Below are 22,295 nucleotides of genomic sequence, written 5' to 3'. Positions count from 1 at the left end.
GAATAGGAGGAAATGTAACAGTCCAGAACAGGAGGAGAGGTAACAGTCCAGAACAGGAGGAAAGGTGGCATCCCTGAATAGGAGGAAAGGTGGCATCCCTGAATAGGAGGAAAGGTAACAGTCCAGAACAGGAGGAAAGTTGGCAGCCCTGAATAGGAGGAAAGGTGACAGTCCAGAACAGGAGGAAAGGTAACAGTCCAGAACAGGAGGAAAGGTGGCAGCCCTGAATAGGAGGAAAGGTGACAGTCCAGAACAGGAGGAAAGGTAACAATCCAGACCTGGAGGAAAGGTAACTGTCCAGAAAAGGAGGAAAGGTAACAGTCCAGAACAGGAGGAAAGGTGGCAGTCCTGAATAGGAGGAAATGTAACAGTCCTGAACAGGAGGAATGGTGACAGTCCAGAACAGGAGGAAAGGTGGCAGCCCTGAATAGGAGGAAAGGTGACAGTCCTGAACAGGAGGAAAGGTGGCAGCCCTGAATAGGGGGAAAGGTAACAGTACAGAACAGGAGGAGAGGTAACAGTCCAGAACAGGAGGAAAGGTGGCAGCCCTGAATAGGAGGACAGGTGACAGTCCAGAACAGGAGGAAAGGTAACAATCCAGAACTGGAGGAAAGGTAACAGTCCAGAAAAGGAGGAAAGGTAACAGTCCAGAAAAGGAGGAAAGGTAACAGTCCAGAACAGGAGGAAAGGTGGCAGTCCTGAATATGAGGAAAGGTAACAGTCCAGAACAGGAGGAAAGGTGGCAGTCCTGAATAGGAGGAAAGGTAACAGTCCAGAACAGGAGGAGAGGTAACAGTCCAGAACAGGAGGAAAGGTGGCAGCCCTGAATAGGAGGAAAGGTGACAGTCCAGAACAGGAGGAAAGGTAACAATCCAGACCTGGAGGAAAGGTAACTGTCCAGAAAAGGAGGAAAGGTAACAGTCCAGAACAGGAGGAAAGGTGGCAGTCCTGAATAGGAGGAAATGTAACAGTCCTGAACAGGAGGAAAGGTAACAGTCCAGAACAGGGGGAAAGGTGGCAGTCCTGAATATGATGAAAGGTGACAGTATAGAACAGGAGGAAAGGTAACAGTCCAGAACAGGAGGAAAGGTGGCATCCCTGAATAGGAGGAAAGGTGGCAGTCCAGAACAGGAGGAAAGGTGGCAGTCCAGAACAGGAGGAAAGGTAACAGTCCAGAACAGGAGGAAAGGTAACAGTCCAGAACAGGAGGAAAGGTGTCAGCCCTGAATAGGAGGAAAGGTGACAGTCCTTAACAGGAGGAAAGGTAACAGTCCAGAACAGGAGGAAAGGTAACAGTCCAGAACAGGAGGAAAGGTGGCAGCCCTGAATAGGAGGAAAGGTGACAGTCCTTAACAGGAGGAAAGGTAACAGTCCAGAACAGGAGGAAAGGTAACAGTCCAGAACAGGAGGAAAGGTGGCAGCCCTGAATAGGAGGAAAGGTGACAGTCCTTAACAGGAGGAAAGGTAACAGTCCAGAATAGGAGGAAAGCTAACAGTCCAGAACAGGAGGAAAGGTAACAGTCCAGAAAAGGAGGAAAGGTAACAGTCCAGAACAGGAGGAAAGGTGGCAGTCCTGAATATGAGGAAAGGTAACAGTCCAGAACAGGAGGAAAGGTGGCAGTCCTGAATAGGAGGAAAGGTAACAGTCCAGAACAGGAGGAGAGGTAACAGTCCAGAACAGGAGGAAAGGTGGCAGCCCTGAATAGGAGGAAAGGTGACAGTCCAGAACAGGAGGAAAGGTAACAATCCAGACCTGGAGGAAAGGTAACTGTCCAGAAAAGGAGGAAAGGTAACAGTCCAGAACAGGAGGAAAGGTGGCAGTCCTGAATAGGAGGAAATGTAACAGTCCTGAACAGGAGGAAAGGTAACAGTCCAGAACAGGGGGAAAGGTGGCAGTCCAGAACAGGAGGAAAGGTGGCATCCCTGAATAGGAGGAAAGGTGGCAGTCCAGAACAGGAGGAAAGGCAACAGTCCAGAACAGGAGGAAAGGTAACCGTCCAGAACAGGAGGAAATGTGGCAGCCCTGAATAGGAGGAAAGGCGACAGTCCAGAACAGGAGGAAAGGTGGCAACCTTGAATAGGAGGAATGGTGACAGTCCAGAACAGGAGGAAAGGTGGCAGCCCTGAATAGGAGGAAAGGTGACAGTCCTGAACAGGAGGAAAGGTAACAGTCCAGAACAGGAGGAAAGGTAACAGTCCAGAACAGGAGGAAAGGTAACAGTCCAGAACAGGAGGAGAGGTAACAGTCCAGAAAAGGAGGAAAGGTAACAGTCCAGAACAGGAGGAAAGGTGGCAGCCCTGAATAGGGGGAAAGGTAACAGTACAGAACAGGAGGAGAGGTAACAGTCCAGAACAGGAGGAAAGGTGGCAGCCCTGAATAGGAGGACAGGTGACAGTCCAGAACAGGAGGAAAGGTAACAATCCAGAACTGGAGGAAAGGTAACAGTCCAGAAAAGGAGGAAAGGTAACAGTCCAGAAAAGGAGGAAAGGTAACAGTCCAGAACAGGAGGAAAGGTGGCAGCCCTGAATAGGAGGAAAGGTGACAGTCCAGAACAGGAGGAAAGGTAACAATCCAGACCTGGAGGAAAGGTAACTGTCCAGAAAAGGAGGAAAGGTGGCAGTCCAGAACAGGAGGAAAGGTGGCAGTCCTGAATAGGAGGAAATGTAACAGTCCTGAACAGGAGGAAAGGTAACAGTCCAGAACAGGGGGAAAGGTGGCAGTCCTGAATATGATGAAAGGTGACAGTATAGAACAGGAGGAAAGGTAACAGTCCAGAACAGGAGGAAAGGTGGCATCCCTGAATAGGAGGAAAGGTGGCAGTCCAGAACAGGAGGAAAGGTGGCAGTCCAGAACAGGAGGAAAGGTAACAGTCCAGAACAGGAGGAAAGGTAACAGTCCAGAACAGGAGGAAAGGTGGCAGCCCTGAATAGGAGGAAAGGTGACAGTCCTTAACAGGAGGAAAGGTAACAGTCCAGAACAGGAGGAAAGGTAACAGTCCAGAACAGGAGGAAAGGTGGCAGCCCTGAATAGGAGGAAAGGTGACAGTCCTTAACAGGAGGAAAGGTAACAGTCCAGAATAGGAGGAAAGCTAACAGTCCAGAACAGGAGGAAAGGTAACAGTCCAGAAAAGGAGGAAAGGTAACAGTCCAGAACAGGGGGAAAGGTGGCGGTCCTGAATATGAGGAAAGGTGACAGTATAGAACAGGAGGAAAGGTAACAGTCCAGAAAAGGAGGAAAGGTAACAGTCCAGAACAGGAGGAAAGGTGGCAGTCCTGAATATGAGGAAAGGTAACAGTCCAGAACAGGAGGAAAGGTGGCAGTCCTGAATAGGAGGAAAGGTAACAGTCCAGAACAGGAGGAGAGGTAACAGTCCAGAACAGGAGGAAAGGTGGCAGCCCTGAATAGGAGGAAAGGTGACAGTCCAGAACAGGAGGAAAGGTAACAATCCAGACCTGGAGGAAAGGTAACTGTCCAGAAAAGGAGGAAAGGTAACAGTCCAGAACAGGAGGAAAGGTGGCAGTCCTGAATAGGAGGAAATGTAACAGTCCTGAACAGGAGGAAAGGTAACAGTCCAGAACAGGGGGAAAGGTGGCAGTCCTGAATATGATGAAAGGTGACAGTATAGAACAGGAGGAAAGGTAACAGTCCAGAACAGGAGGAAATTTGGCAGCCCTGAATAGGAGGAAAGGTGACAGTCCAGAACAGGAGGAAAGGTAACAGTCCAGAACAGGAGGAAAGGTGGCAGCCCTGAATAGGAGGAAAGGTGACAGTCCAGAACAGGAGGAAAGGTAACAGTCCAGAACAGGAGGAAAGGTGACAGTCCAGAACAGGAGGAGAGGTAACAGTCCAGAACAGGAGGAAAGGTGGCAGCCCTGAATAGGAGGAAAGGTGGCAGTCCAGAACAGGAGGAAAGGTGGCAGTCCAGAACAGGAGGAAAGGTAACAGTCCAGAACAGGAGGAAAGGTAACCGTCCAGAACAGGAGGAAATGTGGCAGCCCTGAATAGGAGGAAAGGTGGCAGTCCTGAATATGATGAAAGGTGACAGTACAGAACAGGAGGAAAGGTGGCAGTCCAGAACAGGAGGAAAGGTAACAGTCCAGAACAGGAGGAAAGGTAACCGTCCAGAACAGGAGGAAATGTGGCAGCCCTGAATAGGAGGAAAGGCGACAGTCCAGAACAGGAGGAAAGGTGGCAACCTTGAATAGGAGGAATGGTGACAGTCCAGAACAGGAGGAAAGGTGGCAGCTCTGAATAGGAGGAAAGGTGACAGTCCAGAACAGGAGGAAAGGTAACAGTCCAGAACAGGAGGCAAGGTAACAGTCCAGAACAGGAGGAAATGTAACAGTCCAGAACAGGAGGAGAGGTAACAGTCCAGAAAAGGAGGAAAGGTAACAGTCCAGAACAGGAGGAAAGGTGGCAGCCCTGAATAGGGGGAAAGGTAACAGTACAGAACAGGAGGAGAGGTAACAGTCCAGAACAGGAGGAAAGGTGGCAGCCCTGAATAGGAGGACAGGTGACAGTCCAGAACATGAGGAAAGGTAACAATCCAGAACTGGAGGAAAGGTAACAGTCCAGAAAAGGAGGAAAGGTAACAGTCCAGAACAGGAGGAAAGGTGGCAGTCCTGAATATGATGAAAGGTGACAGTATAGAACAGGAGGAAAGGTAACAGTCCAGAACAGGAGGAAATTTGGCAGCCCTGAATAGGAGGAAAGGTGACAGTCCAGAACAGGAGGAAAGGTAACAGTCCAGAACAGGAGGAAAGGTGGCAGCCCTGAATAGGAGGAAAGGTGACAGTCCAGAACAGGAGGAAAGGTAACAGTCCAGAACAGGAGGAAAGGTGACAGTCCAGAACAGGAGGAGAGGTAACAGTCCAGAACAGGAGGAAAGGTGGCATCCCTGAATAGGAGGAAAGGTGGCAGTCCAGAACAGGATGAAAGGTGGCAGTCCAGAACAGGAGGAAAGGTAACAGTCCAGAACAGGAGGAAAGGTAACCGTCCAGAACAGGAGGAAATGTGGCAGCCCTGAATAGGAGGAAAGGCGACAGTCCAGAACAGGAGGAAAGGTGGCAACCTTGAATAGGAGGAATGGTGACAGTCCAGAACAGGAGGAAAGGTGGCAGCCCTGAATAGGAGGAAAGGTGACAGTCCTGAACAGGAGGAAAGGTAACAGTCCAGAACAGGAGGAAAGGTAACAGTCCAGAACAGGAGGAAAGGTAACAATCCAGAACTGGAGGAAAGATAACAGTCCAGAAAAGGAGGAAAGGTAACAGTCCAGAACAGGAGGAAAGGTGGCCTCCCTGAATAGGGGGAAAGGTAACAGTACAGAACAGGAGGAGAGGTAACAGTCCAGAACAGGAGGAAAGGTGGCAGCCCTGAATAGGAGGACAGGTGACAGTCCAGAACAGGAGGAAAGGTAACAATCCAGAACTGGAGGAAAGGTAACAGTCCAGAAAAGGAGGAAAGGTAACAGTCCAGAACAGGAGGAAAGGTGGCAGTCCTGAATAGGAGGAAATGTAACAGTCCAGAACAGGAGGAGATGTAACAGTCCAGAACAGGAGGAAAGGTGGCAGTCCTGAATATGATGAAAGGTGACAGTACAGAACAGGAGGAAAGGTAACAGTCCTGAATATGATGAAAGGTGACAGTACAGAACAGGAGGAAAGGTAACAGTCCAGAACAGGAGGAAAGATGGCAGTCCTGAATAGGAGGAAAGGTAACAAGTCCAGAACAGGAGGATGGGTAACAGTCCAGAACAGGAGGAAAGGTGGCAGCCCTGAATAGGAGGAAAGGTGGCAGTCCTGAATAGGAGGAAAGGTGACAGTCCAGAACAGGAGGAAAGGTAACAGTCCAGAACAGGAGGAAAGGTGACAGTCCAGAACAGGAGAGGTAACAGTCCAGAAAAGGAGGAAAGGTAACAGTCCAGAACAGGAGGAAAGGTGGCCTCCCTGAACAGGGGGAAAGGTAACAGTACAGAACAGGAGGAGAGGTAACAGTCCAGAACAGGAGGAAAGGTGGCAGCCCTGAATAGGAGGACAGGTGACAGTCCAGAACAGGAGGAAAGGTAACAATCCAGAACTGGAGGAAAGATAACAGTCCAGAAAAGGAGGAAAGGTAACAGTCCAGAACAGGAGGAAAGGTGGCAGTCCTGAATAGGAGGAAATGTAACAGTCCAGAACAGGAGGAGATGTAACAGTCCAGAACAGGAGGAAAGGTGGCAGTCCTGAATATGATGAAAGGTGACAGTACAGAACAGGAGGAAAGGTAACAGTCCTGAATATGATGAAAGGTGACAGTACAGAACAGGAGGAAAGGTAACAGTCCAGAACAGGAGGAAAGATGGCAGTCCTGAATAGGAGGAAAGGTAACAAGTCCAGAACAGGAGGATGGGTAACAGTCCAGAACAGGAGGAAAGGTGGCAGTCCTGAATAGGAGGAAAGGTGACAGTCCAGAACAGGAGGAAAGGTAACAGTCCAGAACAGGAGGAAAGGTGACAGTCCAGAACAGGAGGAGAGGTAACAGTCCAGAACAGGAGGAAAGGTGGCAGCCCTGAATAGGAGGAAAGGTGGCAGTCCAGAACAGGAGGAAAGGTAACAGTCCAGAACAGGAGGAAAGGTAACCGTCCAGAACAGGAGGAAATGTGGCAGCCCTGAATAGGAGGAAAGGCGACAGTCCAGAACAGGAGGAAAGGTGGCAACCCTGAATAGGAGGAATGGTGAAAGTCCAGAATAGGAGGAAAGGTGGCTACCCTGAATAGGAGGAAAGGTGGCAGCCCTGAATAGGAGGAAAGGTGACAGTCCTGAATGGGAGGAAAGGTAACAGTCCAGAACAGGAGGAGAGGTAACAGTCCAGAACAGGAGGAAAGGTGGCAGTCCAGAACAGGAGGAAAGGTGGCAGTCCTGAATAGGAGGAAAGGTAACAGTCCAGAACAGGAGGAAAGGTAACAGTCCAGAACAGGAGGAAAGGTAACAGTCCAGAACAGGAGGAAAGGTGGCTCCCCTTCTCTCCCTCCTCCCACCCTCTCCCTCTCTTTCCCTCCTCCTCTCCTGTTCGCTCTCTCCTCTCCCTCTTCTTCCCCCCTCTCTCTCCTCTCCCCTCCCTCTTTCTCCCTCCTTCCTTTCCCCCTCTCTCTCCCTCCTCCCACCATCTCACTCTCTCCCTCCTTCCCCTTCTCTCTTTTCCTCCTCCCATCTCTCTCCTTCCCTCCCTCCTTCTTCTAACACCCTGGACCCTTACCAGTTTGAGGAACCAGCTCCCTAGGTGAACTTTAATTGGCTGGACCCTTTTCTCTTGTCTTTTATTTATATATTCCCTCATTCCAGCAAGATGTCAGATCTTACTTCTCATCTTTGGCCCTCTGTCATCTCACATCTCCCCCTGTATTGTGTCTGCCTGGCTCATTTTGAATAGCTGTGTTTGGAGTGACGCTGAATATGGATTTCTAATTTTCTTCTACCACAGTAGAGATGGCATGGCACTGAATTGGCCAACAGGGGACAGGTTGCTGTACTGAGAGGCCTGCAGGGGACAGGTTGCTGTACTGAGAGGCCTACCAGGGACAGGTTGCTGTACTAAGAGGCCTGCAGGGGACAGGTTGCTGTACTGAGAAGCCTGCAGGGGACATGTTGCTGTACTGAGAGGCCTGCAGGGGACAGGTTGCTGTACTGAGAGGCCTGCAGGGGACAGGTTGCTGTACTGAGAAGCCTGCAGGGGACAGGTTGCTGTACTGAGAGGCCTGCAGGGGACAGGTTGCTGTACTGAGAGGCCTACCAGGGACAAGTTGCTGTACTGAGAGGCCTGCAGGGGACAGGTTGCTGTACTGAGAGGCCTACAGGGGACAGGTTGCTGTACTGAGAGGCCTGCAGGGGACAGGTTGCTGTACTGAGAGGCCTACCAGGGACAGGTTGCTGTACTAAGAGGCCTGCAGGGGACAGGTTGCTGTACTGAGAAGCCTGCAGGGGACAGGTTGCTGTACTGAGAGGCCTGCAGGGGACAGGTTGCTGTACTGAGAGGCCTACCAGGGACAAGTTGCTGTACTGAGAGGCCTGCAGGGGACAGGTTGCTGTACTGAGAGGCCTACAGGGGACAGGTTGCTGTACTGAGAGGCCTACAGGGGACAGGTTGCTGTACTGAGAGGCCTACAGGGGACAGGTTGCTGTACTGAGAGGCCTACAGGGGACAGGTTGCTGTACTGAGAGGCCTGCAGGGGACAGGTTGCTGTACTGAGAGGCCTACAGGGGACAGGTTGCTGTACTGAGAGGCCTGCAGGGGACAGGTTGCTGTACTGAGAAGCCTGCAGGGGACAGGTTGCTGTACTGAGAGGCCTGCAGGGGACAGGTTGCTGTACTGAGAGGCCTACAGGGGACAGGTTGCTGTACTGAGAGGGCTACAGGGGACAGGTTGCTGGACTGAGAGGGCTACAGGGGACAGGTTGCTATACTGAGGCCTACAGGGGACAGGTTGCTGTACTGAGAGGGCTACAGGGGACAGGTTGCTGGACTGAGAGGACTACAGGGGACAGGTTGCTGTACTGAGAGGCCTACAGGGGACAGGTTGCTGGACAGAGAGGGCTACAGGGGACAGGTTGCTGTACTGAGAGGCCTACAGGGGACAGGTTGCTGTACTGAGAGGGCTACAGGGGACAGGTTGCTGTACTGAGAGGACTACAGGGGACAGGTTGCTGTACTGAGAGGCCTACAGGGGACAGGTTGCTGGACTGAGAGGACTACAGGGGACAGGTTGCTGTACTGAGAGGCCTACAGGGGACAGGTTGCTGTACTGAGAGGGCTACAGGGGACAGGTTGCTGGACTGAGAGGACTACAGGGGACAGGTTGCTGGACTGAGATGACTACAGGGGACAGGTTGCTGGACTGAGAGGGCTACAGGGGACAGGTTGCTGTACTGAGAGGGCTACAGGGGATAGGTTGCTGGACTGAGAGGACTACAGGGGACAGGTTGCTTGACTGAGAGGACTACAGGGGACAGGTTGCTGGACTGAGAGGGCTACAGGGGACAGGTTGCTGGACTGAGAGGACTACAGGGGACAGGTTGCTGTACTGAGAGGGCTACAGGGGTAAGGTTGCTGGACTGAGAGGGCTACAGGGGACAGGTTACTGGACTGAGAGGACTACAGGGGACAGGTTGCTGGACTGAGAGGACTACAGGGGACAGGTTGCTGTACTGAGAGGGCTACAGGGGACAGGTTGCTGGACTGAGAGGGCTACAGGGGACAGGTTGCTGGACTGAGAGGGCTACAGGGGACAGGTTGCTGGACTGAGAGGGCTACAGGGGACAGGTTGCTGGACTGAGAGGGCTACAGGGGACAGGTTGCTGGACTGAGAGGGCTACAGGGGACAGGTTGCTGGACTGAGAGGGCTACAGGGGACAGGTTGCTGTACTGAGAGGGCTACAGGGGACAGGTTGCTGGACAGAGAGGGCTACAGGGGACAGGTTGCTGTACTGAGAGGCCTACAGGGGACAGGTTGCTGTACTGAGAGGGCTACAGGGGACAGGTTGCTGTACTGAGAGGGCTACAGGGGACAGGTTGCTGTACTGAGAGGACTACAGGGGACAGGTTGCTGTACTGAGAGGCCTACAGGGGACAGGTTGCTGTACTGAGAGGGCTACAGGTGACAGGTTGCTGGACTGAGAGGACTACAGGGGACAGGTTGCTGTACTGAGAGGCCTACAGGGGACAGGTTGCTGTACTGAGAGGGCTACAGGGGACAGGTTGCTGGACTGAGAGGACTACAGGGGACAGGTTGCTGGACTGAGATGACTACAGGGGACAGGTTGCTGGACTGAGAGGGCTACAGGGGACAGGTTGCTGTACTGAGAGGGCTACAGGGGATAGGTTGCTGGACTGAGAGGACTACAGGGGACAGGTTGCTTGACTGAGAGGACTACAGGGGACAGGTTGCTGGACTGAGAGGGCTACAGGGGACAGGTTGCTGGACTGAGAGGACTACAGGGGACAGGTTGCTGTACTGAGAGGGCTACAGGGGACAGGTTGCTGGACTGAGAGGGCTACAGGGGACAGGTTACTGGACTGAGAGGACTACAGGGGACAGGTTGCTGGACTGAGAGGACTACAGGGGACAGGTTGCTGGACTGAGAGGACTACAGGGGACAGGTTGCTGTACTGAGAGGGCTACAGGGGACAGGTTGCTGGACTGAGAGGACTACAGGGGACAGGTTGCTGGACTGAGAGGGCTACAGGGGACAGGTTGCTGGACTGAGAGGGCTACAGGGGACAGGTTGCTGGACTGAGAGGGCTACAGGGGACAGGTTGCTGGACTGACAGGGCTACAGGGGATAGGTTGCTGGACTGAGAGGACTACAGGGGACAGGTTGCTGGACTGAGAGGACTACAGGGGACAGGTTGCTGTACTGAGAGGGCTACAGGGGACAGGTTGCTGGACTGAGAGGGCTACAGGGGACAGGTTACTGGACTGAGAGGACTACAGGGGACAGGTTGCTGGACTGAGAGGACTACAGGGGACAGGTTGCTGTACTGAGAGGGCTACAGGGGACAGGTTGCTGGACTGAGAGGACTACAGGGGACAGGTTGCTGGACTGAGAGGACTACATGGGACAGGTTGCTGTACTGAGAGGGCTACAGGGGACAGGTTGCTGGACTGAGAGGGCTACAGGGGACAGGTTGCTGGACTGAGAGGGCTACAGGGGACAGGTTGCTGGACTGAGAGGGCTACAGGGGACAGGTTGCTGGACTGAGAGGGGTACAGGGGACAGGTTGCTGTACTGAGGCCTACAGGGGACAGGTTGCTGTACTGAGAGGGCTACAGGGGACAGGTTGCTGGACTGAGAGGGCTACAGGGGACAGGTTGCTGTACTGAGAGGCCTACAGGGGACAGGTTGCTGTACTGAGAGGGCTACAGGGGACAGGTTGCTGGACTGAGAGGACTACAGGGGACAGGTTGCTGGACTGAGAGGACTACAGGGGACAGGTTGCTGGACTGAGAGGGCTACAGGGGACAGGTTGCTGTACTGAGAGGGCTACAGGGGATAGGTTGCTGGACTGAGAGGACTACAGGGGACAGGTTGCTTGACTGAGAGGACTACAGGGGACAGGTTGCTGGACTGAGAGGGCTACAGGGGACAGGTTACTGGACTGAGAGGACTACAGGGGACAGGTTGCTGGACTGAGAGGACTACAGGGGACAGGTTGCTGTACTGAGAGGGCTACAGGGGACAGGTTGCTGGACTGAGAGGACTACAGGGGACAGGTTGCTGGACTGAGAGGACTACAGGGGACAGGTTGCTGTACTGAGAGGGCTACAGGGGACAGGTTGCTGGACTGAGAGGGCTACAGGGGACAGGTTGCTGGACTGAGAGGGCTACAGGGGACAGGTTGCTGGACTGAGAGGGCTACAGGGGACAGGTTGCTGGACTGAGAGGGCTACAGGGGACAGGTTGCTGTACTGAGGCCTACAGGGGACAGGTTGCTGTACTGAGAGGCCTACAGGGGACAGGTTGCTGTACTGAGAGGGCTACAGGTGACAGGTTGCTGGACTGAGAGGACTACAGGGGACAGGTTGCTGTACTGAGAGGCCTACAGGGGACAGGTTGCTGTACTGAGAGGGCTACAGGGGACATGTTGCTGGACTGAGAGGACTACAGGGGACAGGTTGCTGGACTGAGATGACTACAGGGGACAGGTTGCTGGACTGAGAGGGCTACAGGGGACAGGTTGCTGTACTGAGAGGGCTACAGGGGACAGGTTGCTGGACTGAGAGGACTACAGGGGACAGGTTGCTTGACTGAGAGGACTACAGGGGACAGGTTGCTGGACTGAGAGGGCTACAGGGGACAGGTTGCTGGACTGAGAGGGCTACAGGGGACAGGTTACTGGACTGAGAGGACTACAGGGGACAGGTTGCTGGACTGAGAGGACTACAGGGGACAGGTTGCTGTACTGAGAGGGCTACAGGGGACAGGTTGCTGGACTGAGAGGACTACAGGGGACAGGTTGCTGGACTGAGAGGACTACAGGGGACAGGTTGCTGTACTGAGAGGGCTACAGGGGACAGGTTGCTGGACTGAGAGGGCTACAGGGGACAGGTTGCTGGACTGACAGGGCTACAGGGGATAGGTTGCTGGACTGAGAGGACTACAGGGGACAGGTTGCTTGACTGAGAGGACTACAGGGGACAGGTTGCTGGACTGAGAGGACTACAGGGGACAGGTTGCTGTACTGAGAGGGCTACAGGGGACAGGTTGCTGGACTGAGAGGACTACAGGGGACAGGTTGCTGGACTGAGAGGACTACAGGGGACAGGTTGCTGTACTGAGAGGGCTACAGGGGACAGGTTGCTGGACTGAGAGGGCTACAGGGGACAGGTTGCTGGACTGAGAGGGCTACAGGGGACAGGTTGCTGGACTGAGAGGGCTACAGGGGACAGGTTGCTGGACTGAGAGGGCTACAGGGGACAGGTTGCTGTACTGAGGCCTACAGGGGACAGGTTGCTGTACTGAGAGGGCTACAGGGGACAGGTTGCTGGACTGAGAGGACTACAGGGGACAGGTTGCTGTACTGAGAGGCCTACAGGGGACAGGTTGCTGGACAGAGAGGGCTACAGGGGACAGGTTGCTGTACTGAGAGGCCTACAGGGGACAGGTTGCTGTACTGAGAGGGCTACAGGGGACAGGTTGCTGTACTGAGAGGACTACAGGGGACAGGTTGCTGTACTGAGAGGCCTACAGGGGACAGGTTGCTGTACTGAGAGGGCTACAGGTGACAGGTTGCTGGACTGAGAGGACTACAGGGGACAGGTTGCTGTACTGAGAGGCCTACAGGGGACAGGTTGCTGTACTGAGAGGGCTACAGGGGACAGGTTGCTGGACTGAGAGGACTACAGGGGACAGGTTGCTGGACTGAGATGACTACAGGGGACAGGTTGCTGGACTGAGAGGGCTACAGGGGACAGGTTGCTGTACTGAGAGGGCTACAGGGGACAGGTTGCTGGACTGAGAGGACTACAGGGGACAGGTTGCTTGACTGAGAGGACTACAGGGGACAGGTTGCTGGACTGAGAGGGCTACAGGGGACAGGTTGCTGGACTGAGAGGACTACAGGGGACAGGTTGCTGTACTGAGAGGGCTACAGGGGACAGGTTGCTGGACTGAGAGGGCTACAGGGGACAGGTTACTGGACTGAGAGGACTACAGGGGACAGGTTGCTGGACTGAGAGGACTACAGGGGACAGGTTGCTGTACTGAGAGGGCTACAGGGGACAGGTTGCTGGACTGAGAGGACTACAGGGGACAGGTTGCTGGACTGAGAGGACTACAGGGGACATGTTGCTGGACTGAGAGGACTACAGGGGACAGGTTGCTGTACTGAAAGGGCTACAGGGGACAGGTTGCTGGACTGAGAGGGCTACAGGGGACAGGTTGCTGTACTGAGAGGGCTACAGGGGACAGGTTGCTGGACTGAGAGGGCTACAGGGGACAGGTTGCTGGACTGAGAGGGCTACAGGGGACAGGTTGCTGGACTGAGAGGGCTACAGGGGACAGGTTGCTGGACTGAGAGGGCTACAGGGGACAGGTTGCTGGACTGAGAGGGCTACAGGGGACAGGTTGCTGGACTGAGAGGGCTACAGGGGACAGGTTGCTGGACTGAGAGGGCTACAGGGGACAGGTTGCTGGACTGAGAGGGCTACAGGGGACAGGTTGCTGCTTCGACTCCTCAGAGCTGGTGATAGAGATCAGTCTGTTTGGCGTTTTGCTTTGTGTGGAGAGTTAACAAGGAACATGTGATACTGTTGATTACATGCTGTATTTTTTCTTTTTGTCATTTTTTATTATCACCCTCTACACTACTCTCTATTGTTCATTGTTCATCAGTGAGTAGCTTTTGTAGTGGGATTGTTTTTCAATAATGAGTAGAGAGAGAGAGAGAGAGAGAGAGAGAGAGAGAGAGATAGGAGAGAGCATGTTTGTGTACTAAATGCATTCCATAGCCAGAGACCCCCCTATCCCCCCCTATTCCTCTCTCTGTATTCAAACGGAGTCCTCCTTTCAGTGCTTGCTAAGCAAAATGAGCTGAGCCCAACAAGAAAGAAGGAAGTTAAAAACATTCATTTATAGTTACTATCTCTGCCAAAGCGCACTTGACTTGAGTAATGGTCCTGCTTAATCCTGCTCTATGTGTAAATGTGATTATTTAGTTTCACTGCTCTCCATCCCTTTGAGGACAAAGCTGTTTATCTTGATTCAAAACATTCTCCTTCTCTATAGAAAGATATGGGCCCTCATGCTGGGCTGCACGCAAACTTACTGTGTGAACGCTGCTGTTACTCTTTTCTAAAGCAATGCGCTTCTGATGAATTTGCAGGGCCTCACTCATGCCTAAGGAGAGCATGCATGCTTGAAAAAACAAGGTGGTCAGAACCTGGGTTACTCTCATAACTTGTCCATAGACTGCTTACAGGGTAAGGAAAATAATATGTAACTTAGTAATTTAGGTGAACTATCCCTTTAACATTGAGGAGGGAGGCGGGATAGGATGACACCTTGGATGACCCCTTACGCTTTCCTGCAGGAGTGGGCCATGTTCTCCTGTGAGGGTCAGAGTAGGTGCTGTCTTTTACTCCAGTCAAGCACATCTGGTTCTCACTATAAGTCTTGCAGGTAAAGGTTCTCACTATAAGTCTTGCAGGTAAAGGTTCTCACTATAAGTCTTGCAGGTAAAGGTTCTCACTATAAGTCTTGCAGGTAAAGATTCTCACTATAAGTCTTGCAGGTAAAGGTTCTCACTATAAGTCTTGCAGGTAAAGGTTCTCACTATAAGTCTTGCAGGTAAAGATTCTCACTATAAGTCTTGCAGGTAAAGGTTCTCACTATAAGTCTTGCAGGTAAAGGTTCTCACTATAAGTCTTGCAGGTAAAGGTTCTCACTATAAGTCTTGCAGGTAAAGGTTCTCACTATAAGTCTTGCAGGTAAAGATTCTCACTATAAGTCTTGCAGGTAAAGATTCTCACTATAAGTCTTGCAGGTAAAGATTCTCACTATAAGTCTTGCAGGTAAAGGTTCTCACTATAAGTCTTGCAGGTAAAGGTTCTCACTATAAGTCTTGCAGGTAAAGATTCTCACTATAAGTCTTGCAGGTAAAGGTTCTCACTATAAGTCTTGCAGGTAAAGGTTCTCACTATAAGTCTTGCAGGTAAAGGTTCTCACTATAAAGATTCTCACTATAAGTCTTGCAGTAAAGGTTCTCACTATAAGTCTTGCAGGTAAAGGTTCTCACTATAAGTCTTGCAGGTAAAGGTTCTCACTATAAGTCTTGCAGGTAAAGGTTCTCACTATAAAGAGGTTCTCACTATAAGTCTTGCAGGTAAAGGTTCTCACTATAAGTCTTGCAGGTAAAGATTCTCACTATAAGTCTTGCAGGTAAAGGTTCTCACTATAAGTCTTGCAGGTAAAGGTTCTCACTATAAGTCTTGCAGGTAAAGGTTCTCACTATAAGTCTTGCAGGTAAAGGTTCTCACTATAAGTCTTGCAGGTAAAGGTGATTAGGAAAACCAGGTGTGTTATTGCTTGGTAGAAACAAAAGCTTGCACCAGCCCTCGCAGGGTAAGAATACCAACCCACGCTTTGGTGTAATGACTCAACAATGATTAATGCTGTGTCATGTTTTATTTCATATCGCCTAAAGCACAGTCAAAACCCATTAGCCTGTCTCCTTTCCGGCGTCTTCTATTCTATTTGTGGGTCAGGCATGTTCACAGGGAATGTAGACGGGAGGCGAGAGGGCCGTCGAGTGAGCTGCCTTCCAGGCACTGGAGCCACTGACGAGCGAACACAGTCGCTTAACGAGAGCACTTTGCAATCAGACTGACAACCGCAGCAGTGACTGAGATAGTCAATTAGGCGGGTCCTGGGGTTGTCACAATACCTGCACTCAGCGTGCCATGGCAGGGGTGTTGAGAGTCAAAAGACGTCGCTGTCATCTCACAGATGTAACCTTGGGGTCAACTCAGTGGGGGGAGCAAAGGTTAGCTGACTGAGCCTCTGTGTGATCGTTCAGATTCTGATGCCACACTTGCTTCTGTTCTCTCTCTTGCACACTCTCTCTATCTCTCTCTTGTCTCTTCATGGCAATGTGGCATCACAACCCTATATAAAGGTTGCCTTCGCTGCATGGTGAATCATATATAGGCCTGCTTAATAGCTCAACCTACTGCACTCTGCCCTCCTCCCTTTCCAAATGTCTCTACCTTTATGTTCCCTTTGTCATTTAAGACTTGCGTTAAAATATATTTAATTTCAGATGATTTTCAAGCAATACCACAACTGTTGAAGGCTGTGTTTTAAACACTTGCTTAGTTGCAAGCACTGTGTCTGATAAGGTTTACAAATGCATTCAATCTTTTCAGAAAATGATTGGAGGTAAAACAAAACAAAATTTTCCAAGCAGGACAGAAAACTGTTTTGCAGAGAATAGTCTTTTTTTCATATATATATCTCAAATTGAATATTTCAGTCTGCTCTCAAGTATAACAGATCAGCTTCGATATTGTAGGAGGCACAGTTCAATTCAGCACCACGGACAGCTACATCTGAGGTTACATTGAGTTTAGTACCATGGACAGCAACCTATGACTCGCGAGGGGAGAGGTGATGACTATGAGGTGAAGTGAAGCCTGCAACAGGTTTGCTTTACCATGAGCTGCCAGTCATCCACTTTGCACCCTATATATATATATATGAGACTCAAACAATTCAGTCAATGACAGACAGACAACACATGGTAAATCCACCCATCTTTAGCTTATACAGTGAGAAGCTCCATTTTCCACTTTTGCTATTGTTGCAACCAGAGCCTTAATGAGATGTTATGGTACCAGAATATGACATAGTTATAACGCCTCATCCTAGATAACCTCATGGAGAACACCTGTAGATCACATGGTGAGCTCGCAGTAGGCCTTCCCACTCCCAGAGTCCAGCATGCAGATATCAGAGCTCGCAGTAGGCCTTCCCACTCCCACAGTTCCAACATGCAGAAATCAGAGCTCACAGTAGGCCTTCCCACTCCCACAGTCCAGCATGCAGAAATCAGAGCTCGCAGTAGGCCCTCCCACTCCCACAGTCCAGCATGCAGAAATCAGAGCTTGCAGTAGGCCTTCCCACTCCCACAGTCCAGCATGCAGATATCAGAACTCGCAGTAGGCCTTCCCACTCCCACAGTCCAGCATGCAGAAATCAGAGCTCGCAGTAGGCCTTCCCACTCCCACAGTCCAGCATGCAGAAATGATGTAGTTGTTTTGTATCACCCCAAAGAGCAGTCACCTGAAAGGGAGCGAGCAGACTACTCAGTGCAGTGGGGTTGTTTTCTTCTTTTTACATGGACTGTAAACTTATTTACGAGCTTGCTTCCATTTGCGGCAATGTCCTACAGATCCCTGCTCGGGTTCTGCTTCTTCCTTTTCCAGTTCTTCTGCTCCGGTGCTGGGAAGTTTGTTTGGAGAGCTGTGTTGCATCATAGCAGCTCGTTTTCCATTTAGATCGTCCGTCATTAGGGGTTTGCATTTTGTTTTCCTCTCACTTTGTTTGGATTGATTGAGCCGTTGTGCAACCATGTGACTGGCATGTGTTAAGTAAGCCTTGATCCCTTTGAGAGGGGATAGACATAATGATGGCTGGCCATTTCCATTTGAATCACCAGACTGTCGGATATGCAGTGTTTGTGGTTTGATAAAGCAGGTGGGTTACCGTAGCCTTTACTCATGCATGTGGAGGAGGCAGTTACACAAATCAATGTCTTCTGCAGTCAATGGATGTGATTCTGTTCCCCACGACTGTTTTTCCTTAATGAGTTGACATGAACACCACCTCTGTGCCATCTAAATAAGTGGCAGCATTCTGCATCTAAGATATGCTTGCAGCTCCCTTCTAAGTTGCAGGACTGAAACATTTTTTACAAATTATCTCACTAATGGCCCAGCATTCCTTTTGTCATTTCCATATCACTGCAAGGAACAGTATCTCAAAGACATTTAGCTTATAATGGGAAATATCTATGGGACGGAAAGATATGCACTTGCGTGCTTGTGAATAATGTTTAATCTACTATCATCCAACAAGGTAATATAATGTATGTGCCTTGACCTGAAATAGACATGCGATCAATCTGTCATTCAGTCAATCAATTAACATCAATCAGGCTACTACACAAGGCTTACAGAACCCTACTACACAAGGCTTACAGAACCCTACTACACAAGGCTTACAGAACCCTACTACACAAGGCTTACAGAACCCTACTACACAAGGCTTACAGAACCCTACTACACAAGGCTTACAGAACCCTACTACACAAGGCTTACAGAACCCTACTACACAAGGCTTACAGAACCCTACTACACAAGGCTTACAGAACCCTACTACACAAGGCTTACAGAACCCTACTACACAAGGCTTACAGAACCCTACTACACAAGGCTTACAGAACCCTACTACACAAGGCTTACAGAACCCCACTACACAAGGCTTACAGAACCCTACTACACAAGGCTTACAGAACCCTACTACACAAGGCTTACAGAACCCTACTACACAAGGCTTACAGAACCCTACTACACAAGGCTTACAGAACCCTACTACACAAGGCTTACAGAACCCTACTACACAAGGCTTACAGAACCCCACTACACAAGGCTTACAGAACCCTACTACACAAGGCTTACAGAAACCTACTACACAAGGCTTACAGAACCCTACTACACAAGGCTTACAGAACCCTACTACACAAGGCTTACAGAACCCTTGTGGGACTTTGTGACATTACTTTTAAAACAACCTCTGTGTACCCAAATGTTGCTCACATACAGAGTTATCAATGGAACTGTAACATTTCTGTAATTATTACCATTTTCTCCACTTTTGTTTTATGCATTAATTATCTCGAAAACAATCAACTTCAATCATTCCCTTTTTGTGCCTGAGAATTTGTTTTTTTTTGGCCCTTTTTGATGATTGCCTAATTATTCCCTTTCATTCTCTTGCATATCTAATTCTACAACTCCTTTATCTTCTGTTGTACAGCAGCTCTGTGACGTGTCTGTCAAAAACAGACAATGGGAGAGGTCTAGTAGTTAGTAGCAGGGCTGCTGTATTTTATTAGACAAGGTAAAGCTTCTGTTGTTACCCCTAACTACAATTGTGTTGTTTTCCCCTTTCCTGTGCTCAACCTTCTCCATCTCTGTCTCTCTCATGAAGTTGAACATGCTGGTACTTAATTCCCCTGACATAAAAAATCGCTTTACCCAACTCTTTCAACGTGCTCTGTGCGCCTGATTATTCTGAGTGGAGAGAAACGAGGGCTCAAGTTGTCATATGGATGAATGAGCAGATCCCACCTTTAATTCTGTGCCATGGATATTTGCATGAGACTTTGTCCAATTATTTCTCCTAGCAACATGAACACTGTTAGCGTCACACATGGATGCATGGCGAGAGGGTGTCAGATTTCTCTCTCTCTCTGTCGCTCTCTCTCTCTCTCTCTCTCCCCCTCTATCTGTCTCGCTCCCTCTCTCTCTATTGCTCACTCTCCCGCTGGATTGGGTAAAGACCTGTTTGTTTACAGAGCCATCGGCAGGGGCAACAGGTCTTTACGTCCCAGGAGTCCTGAGCTATAGACAAGGTCAACATAAAAAAATAAATATATATAAGGTTTCCTCTTATATCTTCAGTCATGTAATACTGTTTGTGATGTAGGCCTAGCTATATTATGTACAGGATCTAACACTTCATTCCATTGAGACGATGAAGACAAATTGCAAATATCACTTAAATTATTTGCCCTAAAACAGTGATGAAAAAAAATCACAGGTTATAAAGGTAAAAAGGTCATTAGTCTTTAATGAGAAGAGAGACATGAGAGATTTGAATCTTTTCACCTCCTTCCATCTGCTTGGCTTTGTTGAAGAGTTACAAATATGGTGCCGGAAACGAATCATTTCACCGGCACATGAACTTGTACAACCTGGCTTTTCACACCTTGTTTGTGCCACTCTTAGGAGCTCATATTTGACACTTTTGAATGGAGTGGCGTTAGGGATCATTAACCAGAGAAAATACCATAAAAAGCCTTAATTTTACCTTTTCAGAATCCTCTGGTGACTCATTGTTGTTTAAGGTTAAAAGACATAGAAAAGTAAAGGAGAAACACCAATGGGGTTAACTCATCCATTGGTTATGGGGAAACCTCATCCGTTGGTCATTGGGTTACCTCGTCCGTAGGTCCTGGGGTTACCTCGTCCGCAGGGAGCAGATACATCATGGCTATTTGTACAGTCCATATTTCTCATGTGGTCTCTAGTGGCATGACTAAGTGTGTGGTATATTGATCATACAGTTTAATTATAGAAAATAATTACAATTTTCACAGAAGCATGGGCCAAATGATCCAACATACCTTTTCACTGTAAAGCCCCAGGCTCTTCGGTCAGCTCTTGACATGTCCAGTTACTTAGCAACTGTCACCAAGAGGCATGGGGTTGCGCAGAAAGCATGCAAGACAGTGGCCAACACTATACTACTGCCAGTGCTACTACCACTTACGATTGCTGTGGAACTTTGCCTCTGGGGAAGGTAACAAGGATTTGAGGAAATGCCAAGAGTTTGCAACGCTGTCATCAAGGCAAAATATATTTAGATTTGTTTAACACATTTTTGTTACTACATGATTCTGTATGTGTTATTTCATAGTTTCTACAATGTAGAAAATAGTCAAAATAAAGAAAAACCCTGGAATGAGTGGGTGTCCAAACTTTTGACTGGTACTGTATGCTTTTCACCTATGTGTATCTTCTTTCATTGGACATGGTTTTAGTTATTACAATGTGAAGGATTACAATTTTCACTCTTGTAATTACATTAACTCCTTTGAGGCTTGGGCTGTAAAAATGATTGGCTTCTAATATTGACCCAAATGCACTTAATCAACTACTGCATATTCCTTTAGCAGTCTAATCACACTTGCAATTAAAAATGTATTACCTCTCACTGCTATTCTTAGACGGCTGAAACAGTGGTCACTGGGCTGGCCTATTAGCTTGACGAAGAGTACTATGCCTCCACACTGAAACAGTGGTCACTGGGCTGGCCCATTAGCTTGACGAAGAGTACTATGCCTCCACACTGAAACAGTGGTCGTCAGTGGGCTGGCCTATTAGCTTGACGAAGAGTACTGTACCTCCACACTGAAACAGTGGTCACTGGGCTGGCCTATTAGCTTGACGAAGAGTACTGTACCTCCACACTGAAACAGTGGTCACTGGGCTGGCCTATTAGCTTGACGAAGAGTACTATGCCTCCACACTGAAACAGTGGTCAGTGGGCTGGCCTATTAGCTTGACGAAGAGTACTATGCCTCCACACTGAAACAGTGGTCACTGGGCTGGCCTATTAGCTTGACGAAGAGTACTATGCCTCCACACTGAAACAGTGGTCACTGGGCTGGCCCATTAGCTTGACGAAGAGTACTATGCCTCCACACTGAAACAGTGGTCACTGGGCTGGCCTATTAACTTGACGAAGAGTACTATGCCTCCACACTGAAACAGTGGTCACTGGGCTGGCCCATTAGCTTGACGAAGAGTACTATGCCTCCACACTGAAACAGTGGTCACTGGGCTGGCCCATTAGCTTGACGAAGAGTACTATGCCTCCACACTGAAACAGTGGTCACTGGGCTGGCCTATTAACTTGATGAGGAGTACTATGCCTCCACACTGAAACAGTGGTCAGTGGGCTGGCCTATTAACTTGATGAGGAGTACTATGCCTCCACACTGAAACAGTGGTCACTGGGCTGGCCTATTAGCTTGACGAGGAGTACTGTACCTCCACACTGAAACAGTGGTCACTGGGCTGGCCCATTAGCTTGATGAGGAGTACTATACCTCCACACTGAAACAGTGGTCGTCAGTGGGCTGGCCTATTAACTTGATGAGGAGTACTATACCTCCACACTGAAACAGTGGTCGTCAGTGGGCTGGCCTATTAACTTGATGAGGAGTACTATACCTCCACACTGAAACAGTGGTCAGTGGGCTGGCCTATTAACTTGATTAGGAGTACTATACCTCCACACTGAAACAGTGGTCACTGGGCTGGCCTATTAACTTGATGAGGAGTACTATACCTCCACACTGAAACAGTGGTCAGTGGGCTGGCCTATTAACTTGATGAGGAGTACTATCCCTCCACACTGAAACAGTGGTCGTCAGTGGGCTGGCCTATTAACTTGATGAGGAGTACTATCCCTCCA

Source organism: Oncorhynchus keta, chromosome 4 (genome assembly GCF_023373465.1).
Source record: "Oncorhynchus keta strain PuntledgeMale-10-30-2019 chromosome 4, Oket_V2, whole genome shotgun sequence".
NCBI lineage: Eukaryota > Metazoa > Chordata > Actinopteri > Salmoniformes > Salmonidae > Oncorhynchus > Oncorhynchus keta.
This window is presented reverse-complemented; position numbering follows the sequence as displayed.